The sequence below is a fragment of the Mastomys coucha genome, unplaced genomic scaffold (genome assembly GCF_008632895.1).
Source record: "Mastomys coucha isolate ucsf_1 unplaced genomic scaffold, UCSF_Mcou_1 pScaffold15, whole genome shotgun sequence".
Taxonomy (NCBI): Eukaryota; Metazoa; Chordata; class Mammalia; order Rodentia; family Muridae; genus Mastomys; species Mastomys coucha.
Genome location: NW_022196897.1, coordinates 37,048,652 through 37,061,291, shown reverse-complemented (window position 1 = coordinate 37,061,291; position 12,640 = coordinate 37,048,652). Strand labels below are relative to the sequence as shown.

At 43.2% G+C, this 12,640-nt stretch overlaps 1 protein-coding gene across 1 annotated transcript in view; it reads right to left on the bottom strand.

The window, feature by feature from the left end:
- Positions 1–3,750: 3,750 nt before the first annotated feature.
- Positions 3,751–12,640, bottom strand: part of Kif5c (kinesin family member 5C) — a 161,767-nt gene continuing 152,877 nt past the window's right edge. Inside the window, exon 26 of the mRNA XM_031370185.1 lies at positions 3,751–7,446. The gene's annotated coding sequence lies outside the window, so the exon portion shown is untranslated. The remainder of the gene's footprint in view (positions 7,447–12,640) is intronic.

The following is a 12,640-nucleotide window of genomic DNA, read 5'->3' as shown; positions in this document are numbered from 1 at the left end:
ACACTATATGCAGCCCTTGCCAACCCTTGGCAGCTCATCAGAAGAGTCCCCATAGGCCAGGCACAGGTAATGGGAATCTATGGCTAAGTGGAGAGCTTGTAAGGAAGCCCCAACTTTGTTTCCACCCCTTCCTGTAGTTGGACTTGCATGTACATGTGTGGTATGATTGGCATGTTTGCTTTTTCGAAAACCTAAGCTCTAAAATGAAATCCTATTAATCATTGTGACAGGCCAGGGGGTGGAGTAGCAGCTTTCAGCAGGGGTTGCATGGGCTGCCTCTCGAAGGCCTCCCATATCTGTGGGGACAAGGAAACCACTGTCCAGTACCGCTGGACTTTCTTCAGGAGCCTGTTGAGGTAGACTAAGCATGTCTTGGTCCTTCTGACTTAAGTATATGTTATATACTTTAAACACAAAGATCATTGTCTTGAAGAGAAAACTTACACATAATGTCAAATTTTTACAGACATACAGTTAGCAAGTTATGACAAGGGTTGATGCACGACTGAGTGTGTTATGTATTGAGGAGATTATTCCAGGGTGCTGCTGAAGTATAGCCTTCCTCCTAGAGCTCAGTGTCTGCAGGCACCCTTGCATCCCTCTCCATATTACCCCAAGTAACCCTAACTGTTGAAGTCATTCAAATTATGAGGTCATCTTCAATTCCTGTGAAAAGTTACTAAAGTATGAAATTTTGTATCTGTTCTTAATAAAAGGTTTCTGAGGCCAGTTGCTGGTTATCCATCTGTGCAACACACACACATACATACATACATACACTCACATACGCATACACACACATACACAGATGCACACAAACACATGAACACACATATATAGATACACATTACATACAAACACACATACACACATATACATACACACATATACATGCACACACACACATATATATGTATGTACATTATATATATATATATATATATATATATATATATATATATAGTCGTTTTAAGAGGCAGTGTTGCTAGCTGTTGAGCACACAAGCCTTGGAAGCAGATTTTAAATCCTGCCTCCTCCCCTTGCCAGCTGTGAGAACTTGGACAAGCTATTTAACCTCTCTGTGCCCTTTCCTCACCTGTGAAAAGAAGATAACAGTGCCTAGCTCATGGGGTTATTAGGAGGATTAGATGGATTAATACATGTAAAGCACTTAAAATAGTGTCTGGCACACAGCCAGAATGCTCTTGCAAACTCATTGACTGCTTACTGTGGCTTTCTGGGTATTTTAAGTTCCTGATGCTGTCACATGTCATCTAAAACTAGTTCAGAGATTTCCCTAATTTACACATTCTGTAGGAATAACATTTCACTATGCATAGATCTTCATAGTAGCTGTATTATTAAAATCTTGTACAGTCCCAGCATGAGTATGGTGAGGGTTTGGGAAGTGCTGGGCTATCTGGGAAAGAAGACTAATGCAGAACCCAGCCTTTGCCATTCAAGGTGTCGTGAGAAACGGCCTCCAACAGTGGTTCTGAGCCCAACTAACCACACAGAAACTGTTCTCTTGCAGTTTGAGGAACCACCAAATGCCGAGGAGAAAGTACCAATCCCACAGTGTGAGGCCTCTTGTCAGGGATCCCACACTGTCATCTCAGGTGTCAGAGCAATGCCTCCTCCCACTTCTGTTCAGTGTATTATGTCCCTAAGACACATTACAAGACAAGGCTGTCACAAATGTCGGAATTACACCTGCCAATGTCACCAGGGCAGGACTGCTCATGCCACCAGTGACTGCCTTGGCAAATCTCTCTTCAGTTCACTTTGTTCTGAAGATGCCTCAGCTCAGATGTTCTGGGGAAAGCTTAGGAATATCTTGGAGCCAGGGATAGGAGACCTGGAAAAAGACCTCCCTTCCCCATGGACTGCCATGGTAGCCCCACTGCAGAGCAGGGCCATGTTCCTGATCTGTGGGTTCATCTTGCTAACACTGAAATGGGCTTGGTGGTCCGTTTCTTTCAGAGGACTGCTCCCCATCTTAAACAAACAAGGGTGACCTTAACCACATCCATCACTTTGAATAATGTCCTATCTAGATAGCGCCTCTTCTGAGTTGTGTAGAGAATTTCTAGATAGGTGGATAGACATCATAAAAGCATACCATTTGTGTTCCCACAATTACCCTTATTAGGCATTCATTTAGCATTCCTCTTTTCTATTTAGGAATTCTTTAAGTCATTTTATTATCTTGTGTGGGTGACTTTCCTACCTGTAAGTCTATGAGCCATGTGCACACAGTGCCTTCAGAGGCCAGAAGAGGGCATCAGATCCTCTGGGACTAGAGTTAGGAAGGGTTGTGAGTCACCATATGAATGCTGGGAATTGAATCATGGGCCATCTGGAAGAGGAACCAGTGCTCTTAAATTCTGTGCCTTCACTCTGGCCCCATCTTTTCCATTTTTAATTGATTAAAGCAGAGAGGCTCACTGTCTGGCTTCCATACACCATTAACAACAGCAACAAAGATGTTAACACATGCAATTCCAGTTGTAGTCACATGACCCGTTACAGGAGGCGGGAGTTTCTTGTTAAAAAAAAAAATGTGATTAAGCAAATAATCCATGGTCCTGTCATTGGGTATTCTCCAAAGGTTTCCGACTCTAGTGTCATCTCATGAGACTTTAGATCCGCGTACCTTAAAACTAAGAACCAACACACAGCAGGAGCACACGTGGCCCCAGCATTCTCAAACAATTCCTGGAGGCCTTCAGCATAGGCAGGACCCTTGTTTTCTCAGATGAAGGATGACAGTGCTCCATGCCTGCCATGAGAACAGATGCTTTGGCTTGATTTTGTCTTTACATAGTTGATGCCACCATTTGAATCTTTCTTGTTTTGCTTTTCAAGATGTGATTTCTCTTGTGTAACCCTGGAACTTTCTCTGTAGACTAGGCTGACCTCTAACTCACAGAGATCCACCTGCCTCTGCCTCTGGAGTACTGGGATTAAAGGCACATGCCATCACACAGCACCATTGAAATCCTAAATGTTGCCTACAGGTTCATGTTTTGAGCACTCCGTCTCCAGCGTTTAGTGTGGATTTGAAGGCTGTGGAGCCCAGCTATGTGAAGCAGGTTACATAAGGATTATACTGGCCTGGGGTTCCAGCCTCCTTTTCTCATTTCCTGATAACCGTGATGTTGGCAGGTACTCCCACTGCCTGGGCAAAGCCTCTTAACCATGCTTTCTCCCTAGTATAGCGGAGACACTATAAAACCAGGAGCCAAAATAGAAATCTTCCTCCATTAATTCTGTCACACTGATGAGAAAAAAAAACACTTACAAATCCATATCTATTTTTTTAGAGATAAAAATAGAATTATTACTATTTTAGTTATACTGTGTAAGCAAGTTTTTGTTTGTTTGGTTCGGTTTGGTTTGGCTTTTTAAAGACAGGGTATCTCTGTGTTGCCTTGGCTTTCCTGAAACTCGCTCTGTGGTTCAGGCTGGCCTCAAACTCAAAGGTCAACAACCTACCTCTGACTGCTGAGTGCTAGGCTGGGATTAAAGGTGTGCACCATCACTGCCAGGCATGAAAACAAATTTAAGCAGATACCAAGAGGGGAAAAAAAAAACCAACAATAAAAAGCCAACAACAAAGAAGAACAAAGCTTTGACTTAGGTGGTACATGCTGGAGTGGCTTCATTCAAAACACTGTTCATTCCACACACACTTCCTGACTTCATGTTGGACACCCTCCTGAGGCTCAAATAAGGACCCCAGACCAGTCAAAGTTTAACTCGGTTTTATTGTCCAGTTTTGAGTATTTTCAAATTATACAACATGCAGTCTGCCCGAGTATCCATACATCTTCTTCATTTTAGAACCTAGGAGATAACCAGAGTTTTCCATGGGCCAGGGAGGGTTGCTTCCAGATCTTTGGGGACATTTCTATCTCACAGGATAGCTATTTAAATACACATTGCCATTCTCCCCCATCAAACCACAGAAACAAGTTTGTCCACAATTTTTCTTAATGAAATCTACTGTACAGAACATAAAGCCCAGAGAACACACATCTGCAGTACACATGACACTTTACAAACGAGACAGATAGAATTCTACAGAAAGCCCTAGTCCCCTTTTATCTGCACACATGGGGAGTGTTTAAAACTGATACACAGTTTTCAGTAAATAAGCAGACTTCACAGACCAGTGTTTCCTTTGGCAGTTATCTGGTCCTTCCTCAATAGTTCTTTAAATTCAAAATTATGTTAGGAAGCAGGTTTAAACAGCGATGGTTCTTTAGCTTGCTCAAGACAGTCAGAATGGGACAATGAAGTGAAACCTGCCCAATGACAAACTTCTGCTAATGACAAGCTTCCTCCAATGTCCTCTACCTAGAGTCCCAATGGCGCCTGCCCTATACAGGAGTAATTGAAGCTTTATGTTCCTTTAGCTATTCTTCTACAAAAGTGAAGCTGACAGAAACCCCATTCCCTCAAGCTCTTGTGAAGCCTTGGGAACATACTGAGACGGAAAAATCATGTCTCTATATGGACTTGAAAGCTTCAAGGTGTCACTGGATCTACATTCTAGACAAACATTTTTAGCCCTTCATTTATTCCAACATTTCTACGAATTCTTCACCATGTGATTCTATATCCTTTAAAAGGCTCAACACCTCTGACAGTTCTACCTGCCGTCCACTAAAGCAAATTGCTCATCATCTGAAGAGATGAGACCTACATACAGGATTCTCTAAGGACTGATCAAATGCAGTTGGTGTTATAAGCCCCCACCGTAACTGCCTACCTTCAATAACATTCATAATCATCACCCCAATGGCTGGCAGCCAGAGGTTATGTGTTTAAACCATCTGGCTGTTCTCCTACGGCACCTCAGAGTAAACTTTCAAGAAGTAGGCATGAGATAGTAAGTTATTCAGAGAGTATACACTGGGTACTACTCCAGTGATGTGAAGCCTGGGACCGAGATGGAACCATCCACTTGGCTGTTGAGAAGTGGGATTTTTACAGCTAGAGTATAGGATGTAATAGCCTGTCAAGAATGAAAACTTTATAAACGTAGCCTTTTTAAAAAGTGGCCTGAGAGCACACTGTTCTGATAAAGGAACTAATAGACAATGTGAGATTAGGGATTGCTTGAATAAACCACATAATCTGTTCCAACGACGTGCCTAGCTTTTAGTCACAGTGTGAGAAAATTAGATTAGAGGTCTTATAAAGACTGGCGCTAGATGAACTGACTGGCTGATCAGCAACTAGCAGAATTATCTCTAAAAGACATCAAAGCCAACTTTCTCTGTGAATAAAAGTACAGTGAATTTTGTAAGGCCCTTGTAGAGATCAAGTAATGTGAACTACAAACGAATGCTGCCTTTTAAAACTTGAAAGTGTCCCATGATTCTTCAGAAGTAGAAAATGGGAACCTAGGGGGAAATTGCTTTAGAAAGACTCTAAAATCATCCATTTTATAATGGCTGCTAATGAAAGTCAAGAATAGGATATTACTGACCTGCACCCAATTTCTAAATGCAAAGTACCACAGTTGTCTAAAAGACAATAGCAGGTCCTATAGCCAAGAAGCATTTCATTGGTGGCCTTCTAAAAGGCCAACGTTTCAGTTTCCAAGTCGGAGGCAAACACAGTAAGCTTCTAATCTGGCATCAGTTAGTACTGATGAGGTTTGTAAACTTGCTCTGCAAAGGACCCTTCTATTAGACTCCAAATAGCAGCCAACCAGTTATGTTGAGCAGACAGTGGCAACAACATTAAACAAAGTGAACACAGATAAACAAACACAAAATCATCTTTGTAAAATAAATACTTCAATAGAAGTTGTCTTTTTTTCATGCCTACTTTAAAACAAAACATTGTTATAAAGGGCAACATCTAACAAATAAATTAAGTCAAATCAGTGTTAGGAAAAGTCTATACAAAAGAATCTGGGAGGTAATATACACGACCCTCAACATTTCACACGCGCATGTGCATGAGCACACACATTAGCTACACTACCTTTTTCAACCCCACCTTCACAGCCTTGAGAAAGCCTAGTCTCCCCTTATCTCAGGGGTACCAACTTCAGAAGATGGTGTGAGCTCATATTTTTGGGGCACATAAGATGACAATGTGGGTAATATCTCTGAAATGGATGGGGATTTACTATCTAAACCACAAATTAATGAAAACAAATAGCAGCACACAGTATCAACTACTTAAGTCTGTCAGTTTCTCTTAAAACTCTTACTACTTGGCGAATGATCCTTTTAGTATGCCTAACTAGACGTAGTCTCCTTTCAATTCATGGATCTGAACAAAGTAATAATTAAATGTACAAAACAAAAACAAAAAAACAAAGGACAAAAAAAAATTAAAAACAAACAAAAACATTCCACTTATACTGATTTTTCTGCCCCCCACCCCAACTGTGCCTCAAAGAAGAAAAAACCTATTTGGTGCCAAAGAAAGAATTCAATTCAGCAGTTTGCAATGACAGGTTACAATAAAGACAGACAGGCCTAAAGCTCATCAATGACTTTCCCCTCAAGGAATTCTTTTCCAGCGACTGTATTGACGCTGGATCTCTTTAGGAATATCTCCTCAAGCACGAGATGGTTTGCTAGAGAAAGAGGCTAGCCCAAGACAGGTTCCAGGGGATCCAGAGGAAGCTGTGAGGCAGGGAGGCAGCCCCATCTCCACTCACCCAACTTTGCAGCATTTTCAACACTTGTATAGGAACGGTGTTCAAACAACTGGGCTGGCCAGGACCAGTCACTGCAGGTTCACCAGCGAGCAGCTTGGAGGTGGGTTCTATGACTCTTCACATTTTCATAGATGTATCTGAATGAGCAAATTCTACACTGCTATTGTCAAACTGTTTTTCTGCCTTGAAGAAATCTGCTTTGCATTTTAACAGATGCCATACTAAAAGGTCTATTTTACAGATCCAAAGATATGACCAGGATATTTAAAATGCTCTCTGGGGTTTGGAAAAGTGTTCAGAATGAAAATTTTGAACCCTATAGCAGCACTTTTTTTTTTGTTCCCTAAAAATATAAAGTAATGTGTTTATTTTACAGGAAACCAGACAGTTGAGGCAGAGCGTGGTCACTGGTTCCACTGCACTTGGTTGTCCCTCCAGGATGGCACAACAGGATGTTCCATTCCAATAGGCCAGTGCACTGCAGGGGCCTCCAGAGACCACACAACCCCGGAGGCTGAGAAGTGGCGAGGTCTGAGCAGGAAGTGGGTATTGCATAACCCCCTCCTTCCAACTTCTTAGGAGAAGGATCCAAGCACGCATCTGTGCACACAAATTCTACACAGCGCAAACACCCAAATCTGGTGTACTACAGACGGCTGGGCAAGCACGTGTAAAAAGAAACGGAAACTGTATAGGAGGGGAAATAAAGTAACTGGTGACTAATATAGTCCTTTTCATGCTACGTGGAGTCATATCTGTTGAAAAAGAATGAAAGAGAACACAGGCGTTAGTGATCAGCAGATTCACTCCTCAGACTTCTGTTTCAGTCTAGATATTTTGAGCAGAGCAAATACAAGTACAACTCAAGCCTCTTATTTTATTTCTTTCAGAATCTGCATTAAAAAGTAAAACTGAAAGGAAAAACTAATTTCAATGATACATTATGACTTCAATATGTTGCCACTGAAGGATTTGTACATACTCTACCCCACGGTCACTGTGCCCAGTCTGGTGTCTATTGCTCGCCATCACTGCTTCTCAGTTGAGACTTCGGTAACATAGTGGATAACAGAGATTACTACATCCTGGATCTAAGTATTTTGTCCTGACACAGTCACAGTAGACTCTCTCAAAAGTCAGTATGTTCTGAATCTGTGTGCAGAGTAGCACAAAGCACTTCCTGTCCCAAGGGACAATCAGGCATCGCTCATTAACCCATACACACATCACCAGGCAGGTTAGGCATGGTCCTGACCCAGGCATTTTACAAAGAGAGAACTGATTTGAAAGTGTTTCACACCAATGGAGTCATGAAGGTTTCAGTATAATTCTCACTTCTAGTTTACTCTGCCGATCAGTAGAGGTCTGTCCACCTGACCTTGGGCAGGTCCCCAGGATGGGAGTCTTGGACCTCTACTGAATAGAAACCAGCCCTGAGTCGCCTTCCATTAACTCTTTTAAGCTTGACACTCAACTTATCAAAAGAGTCAACCCCTCCAGCATAGGAGAGTCCTAACCCATCTATAATCTGCCCTGTGGATTTCAGGTTGAAGGGGTGGGGAAGGAACCCGATGGGCAGGTACAGCCTTGTCCCTGGAAGCCAAAGGAAGTGGCACAACAGGAAATATGATGGGGCCATAGAAAAACTCATCTGCTCCCCTGAGTTTGAACAAGACTCCATAACCTGACACACTGTAGATCCTGTTTATCTCCAGCATTCCGTCTACCTGCAGGGTCTCACAGCCCTACCATGATTGTTTCTCTACAACTTCCTCATTCATAATAGTATAAGCAGCACCACATATTTTATGTAAATAAACACAACATAATTTATACATGACTACAAAAAAAGGGAAGAGGAACATGGAACGGAAGAGAAACCTGGCAGGTGAGGGAATAGTTCGTGCTTTCTAAGAATAGCCATTCCTCTTGGATCCACACAGTAAATATGCAGGACTCTTAGTTTGTTATTTCCCATGCTTGCAACCTTCTCTGATTAAAGGGGATGAAAATAACCTTTGATGATAATCTTGTAATTTCTAGAAGTTACAGACAGATAAAACAGTTTATAGGAAGGATGTTTCACATTCAGCTTTCCTTGAGAGTTTATGCTTCCTATTGAGTGCAGGATGATGTAGTCATTTACAATCAACTTTGAGCTAAAAACCAACAGGAAGGCCTTTGAAGTGCAGCACTGAGATCCTACTTCACCTAAGGGTTCGTTCCTCCAAACACCATCCCACTGGGCAGAAGGGACTGGTCTTCCTGTATGTCTAAAGGCAGGGAGGTGCATACCTTATTATGGCCCGCAGCAATGACTACAGGCAACCCATGTTGACACAGGAAGCATTCAGCACACAAATGCTGTGGCCCAGCCTCAATAACTCCAGCAGACCATGAAGTGAGGAGATTTCCACTAGAAAGATGGTATTCAAGTCCCTACTGCCTCCACGTACAAGTTCCAGCACGTTTGGGCTGACGGCTTGAAAGAAATGGGGGCCAGAATGGAGGCTTACTTTATTCACTTCAGGGGCAGTGACAAAGGTGGATGTGACAGGCTGCTGAATGAAAAAGCAGAAGATCTGCTTCTGTTAACCTCCTCTCCCAGGCCTCTAGAAAAGATGCTCACTCACCCAGCAGTGGCAAGGGACCAGACCAAGAGACCAGGCAGTGTACTGACCCGAGGCTTGGCCAACCTGAGGCCAGCAATTCAGAGTAGGAACGTGTGGCCAGATTTAGAAGGCAATAAAATCACCTTGCTTTAGAAGGGGCGGAGAAGGTTGAAGAAAGGAGCTAATTATATACATAAGGGTTTTGCAAGAAGTATTTAGACTCCAACCCTCAACTTTGGCTTTTGAAATTGCTTGCAGTAGATTTAAGCTTAATCCAAACAGTACATAGTTTTATCTTTCCCTTTGCCTTTCTGCAGTTCAATCCCCTTTTATAAGAATTACCAGTTGCCTTTGCTTATCTCGGTGATGCAATCTGCCACGAAGGAACCGTTCCGCATTTTTGACTGGGAGAAACACATAACCCAGACTACTGAAGCAAGGTCTTCCTGGTGCCACCGAGTCTCCTTCTGCATTCTGGGTGGTTCTCTCCAGGCCACTAGCACCACCCAACTCAGTTCCCTCTGTGCTGGTCCCTGCAGACTCACTTCTTTTCTTTAGACCCTAGCCTCACAACTCCTATAAGATTAGTACTCTAAAGGTCAAGTTTTTGCTAAGTTCTTGTCTAGGTTTCCTTTAACTCCTTCCTGTTGTCTTATCAGACCCCTGCATAAGGACCTTTGCATCCAGTGCAACAACCAAGAGTCTTCTCTGAAGTGACAAGGATGGCGGCTCTCTTCATATACTCCAGCCAAGGCCATGCAGGGAAACTGATGCAGAAGCAGCTCAGAGAAGTAGCCGCTGTCCATTAAAGCAGACAAAGAGGTCTATGAAGATGTAAAGTAATGACAATTAGCTAAGGGTTTTGAAAAAAAACAAATCTTTCCTTTAAAAGATTATGAGTGCAGCCATTTATTCCTGCACTCATATGCACATACTCACATAAAGACACACAAACACATAACTGAATAAAAATAAATAGTTTATAAAGTAAAGGGGCTAGCGAGATGATTAAAGTGGTTTAGACTACATATTGTTCTTGCAGAAGTCCAGGGTTCAGTTCCAGTACCCACATACATCAGTTCACACACCCGTCTGTAATTCCAGCTCCAAGAGATTAAAATCCTCTTCTGGCCTCTGGAGGGGTCTGTACTCATGTGTACATTCCCACAAACAGACACACACAAAATTAAAAATAAAATTTTTACTTAAAAAAAAAAGATCACTTATGGTAACTTATATAAGTGAATCACTTATTTAATGTTTTAGTTTTTAAATTTTCTTTGATACATATGACAAATAGATACTAAGGCCTCTGATGCCACTGATCCTTTTTAAGCATACACAAGGTATCTGAAGTGAAAACTTTAAGAATGGGCACACAGAAGCTCCGAGTTCCTGGTCTCACCTTAGTTTGGCCCTTCTGTTTGAAACACAGGATAAGCAGCCCTGGCTAGGTGGTGTGAGCATGTGCAGAAACAGAGACAGAGGCTGCTTCTCCCAACAATCACTGACTCTCCTCTGGGCCCACGAGGTCGCTGGAAAGCCAGAAGACAACATGGCGTCTGAATCTTTTGTGCCAGGTCTTTTGTGTCTTTTGGGTACTCCGCATACCTCTTCAGTTTCGCACATTGGCCACTGACAGAGCTCTAGACAGAGCTCTAATCTAATCTAGCTCATCCCCTTTCGAGTCTTAAGGTACAATGATGTCATTGTCCTAATGGAATCTCGGGAAGAAGAAAACCCTCATGATAACTCTCTTACCTCTAACTTCCTACCCTGGAGTACTGTATCCCTGGACCCCATTTTCCTACATGAAGGAAGGCAATCCATGAGGGTCTTGATGTCTGTAATCTGAATTAGAAGTGACCATCTTATTACTGGCCCTGCCAGCAATAAGAGCTTCTGCAGACCTCCCTCCAGAACCAGAATTAAGACAAAGAATAACCAGACCACACCTTGACCATGACTGCCCAACACTGAGTACACCTCCTGCCTCCTGACCCAGTTCTCCTTGACAGACTTGGAGTCAGTAGGACCTTATTTGTTCCCTTTCCTAGTGTGGCAACACCAAATAAATCTATCTCTGACTCTTACCATTACTGTCTGTCTGCTTGGTATACTGGGAAGGTGGTCCAGCCTAGATTCCAAGGGCTGCTGGTAGAACCTGCACTTTCTCTGATTATATGACTTGTAAATGCCTGGGCTAGGCCCACGGACCCTTACCTTAAGTTCACACTGACACACTTGATCCTCCAAGTAAGTAACTGCTGACCTCACAGAGGCACAAAGACAAGGTGACTTGGCCAGAGGGTAAGAACCAGGCTCAGATCAAAGCGATCCAGCACCACCTCGGTCAGAATCTAGTCATTGCTTCTGCCTGTGATGGGCTCCTTGAGTGAATGAACTTTATGATCGTTTTAGAGCAGCAATATGAATGGTCTGGGGGTCTAAGAGTATCCACCTGTCTGGAGGACCCCTGCATGCCATCAGTAAGAGTCAGGGTCACAGTCTCAGGGCCTAAGCTGATAGCCCCTCCGCCCTCCAGTGCAGTGCGACCCATTTCCTCTGAGAACAGCTAGCTATGTGAGCATCTTGGGGATACTCAAGATAAAATTTACTTGTGACCAGGTGTTACAACCAAGAAGGGGAGACAGTGGAGGGTCACCCTAACAATGGTGCAAGACAAATGGGATTCAGGTGATTAAGACAGAAAGTTACAGATGAAGAGACAGGAGAGAGTCCAAGACAGACAAGGGCAGAGTGAGGGAATGAGTGAGCCTCTTGGGAAGCAGCACACACCCAAAGACCTAAAAAGAGGGGCTTTGGTGTTAGAGTAGCCAAGTGCTTAGAGAGGGAATTCCATTCTGCCTGGATGGAGGAAGGGAAGTGGTAGAGAAGTTGGGGGGAAGGATGTCTGAGGAGGTTGGAACTTCTGATCAAAGGGAGACACGCCCATACCATAACCGAGCCAGAAGTTTATGGCTCCAGCTTCAAGTATGTGAAGATGATGAAGGGTGGGGGCCCTGGGAGCCAAAGAGACATGCAGGAGAGGCCTGCGTTAGAAATACTGACTCTCTCTCTGCTGCATATCTGTAGTTTCCCTTGCACGAGCCCAGTTTCCTGTGAGAAGACTAGAAAGCAGTGTGTGATTCCAGGTCTATGGCTCCATCAGGGCAGGGCAAAGGTCTGTACTGGAGCAGAGGTGCATAGGCCAGGCAGCCCAGACGTCAGGATTTCAGGCTGAGTTACAACTGACTACTGAGGCAGGAGACAACAGTGAACACGGGCAGAGCCTCATTATACATCTATTTCCATCATGTTACCCAGGAATTTAAAG